This window comes from Myotis davidii, unplaced genomic scaffold (assembly GCF_000327345.1).
Source record: "Myotis davidii unplaced genomic scaffold, ASM32734v1 scaffold1055, whole genome shotgun sequence".
Lineage (NCBI taxonomy): Eukaryota > Metazoa > Chordata > Mammalia > Chiroptera > Vespertilionidae > Myotis > Myotis davidii.
Window position 1 is genome coordinate 995,231 of NW_006286477.1, and position 1,939 is coordinate 997,169.

General features: G+C 63.7%; 1 protein-coding gene across 1 annotated transcript in view; it reads left to right on the forward strand.

Annotated features, from left to right (window-relative positions):
• The window catches only part of HTRA1 (HtrA serine peptidase 1), a 71,215-nt gene that overhangs the window by 50,346 nt on the left and 18,930 nt on the right, over positions 1-1,939 (forward strand). The window lies entirely within an intron of this gene.

The window sequence follows — 1,939 nt, forward strand, 5'->3', positions numbered from 1 at the left end:
TGCCCCCTCCCCCTCCTGCTCCAGCCTCCCTCGGCCAGCTGCTCCTACGTGAGATGTGCAGTCACATGCTCTCCCCCTGAGCTGTACCCCGCGCCCCTGTGTGAGATGTTCCCAGCCCAGGGAAAGGGGCCTGAAGCCGAAATGAGGCTTTCGCAATGGATTCAGAGACGCCAGGGTATTAAACTGCAGGCGCTTCCCAGGATGGGCTGCGTTTGTGTCTGTAGGAGCCGGAGCGGGAGAAGGCAGACGTGTCTCCCAGCTCCTTCCCTCGGTCCATGGTCCGTCCGTCCGTCTGTGCTGTGAGGGTGGATGGTTTATTAGGGGGTGCGGTCACCGTGGCGAGTGCGCGGTTTAAAGTGAGCAGCCGAGATGGGTGGCAGCACAGCCGGGCAGGGAGACGCAGAGGAGGCAGGACGGAACCAGCACCCTCTGGGCCGAGGGGTGCACTGGGTTCCAAACAGCCCAGCCTCCAGGGCCCTTTGCTGATGACCCGGGATGAGACAGCACCTCCCACAGGCCCAGCTCCGAGCTGCGGGCCCCTCACCTGAGCCGTCCCTCCCTCCCTGTGACTGTGGGGTGTTCTCGCCATGTTTGGGGGACGGACATGACCTCAGACATGGCTGTCATTGCCACTTGTCCTTAGCATCCTTCCCGCCAGCCTTGCCCTCGGGCCGGCTCCTCCCCACCCCCACCCGCCAGCCCCCATGCCCTGCAGCCCAAGCAGACCCTCCCCCGGGGCGGCCGCTGGCTGTCCCCTGGCACCCAGACCCCATGCTGCGAGGCCCCCCTCTCTGGGAGCGTTTCCTTCCACTCTTGGAGCTCCCCGCCCATCTCTCCCCGCCCCCTGCCCCCCTCCGCCCTTGGCCTGAGGTGGCCAGAGGCATTCTGGGCTTGCGACCAAATAAATCGGCTCCGGCTCCGGCTTCTCCCTGCTGAGCAGATGCGTGCGCTCTCCCAGCCGAGTGCTGAGCCCTGAGAACTAACCGCTGGGAGAGGCCCCCCCGCCCCCGGCCCCAGAGTCAGAGGAGGAGGGTCCCCCGCAGGCTCCCCTCTGTCCCGGGGTCTCTGAGCCCCTTTCCCAGGTGGGGCTGCGCCAGCTCCCGAGTGGGGATGCGGCCGGGAGGGAAGGACGGGGCCTGCAAGCGCTTTAATAGGAAGCAGCTGGAGGGCAAACCAGTTCAGCTCAGAGCAAAGCGTTTCCACATGTGCTCAGCGCCCCACGTGTGTGTGGAGTTTACATCCGCGTCCAAGGGCAGGAGAGAGAGAGAGAGAGAGAGAGAGAAAGAGAGAGAGAGGGAGAGAGAGGGGGGGGGAGATAAAAGAGAGGCATTTGCTTTAGGCTGGAGGCCGGGCAGGAATATGGGGACGTACTAAGGGGATAAGGAGGAGCCACCGTGGCTGAGCGTCGACCTCTGACCCAGGAGGTCACCGTGCGATTCCGGTCAGATCCCAGGCCCGGGTGGCGGGCTCCATTCCCGGCGGGGGGCGTGCAGGAGGCAGCCCATCAATGACTGTCTCAACATGGATGCTCTTATCTCTCCCTCCCCCTTCCTCTCTGAAATCAATAAGAAGAAATTATTTTAAAAAGAGAAGAGGGGAAAGTGTGACAACCGTGTTGATCGGCAGACACACAGGAGGAAGGCCCCCCGCCCCCCACACCCCCACTCTGATGACGGCAGGGTCAGGTCGGTGTGTCTGCCACACACACCATTCCTACCCAGAGAAGCCCTGAGGTCTGGCCTGGAGGTGCCCTCCTCTGCCCCTCCCCCTCTGCTTAGCCACCCCTCCCCCTGCCTCCCACCCCCAGGCCCCTCTGGGCACAGGCACCCCTCACTGTCTGTTACCCGTCTCCTCTCACTCTGTTGTTGCTGACTTAGCTATTTGCTGCCTCAAGCTCATCTCCCCGTTCAAGCCAGGGACACACCTGTCGGGGGGTAGG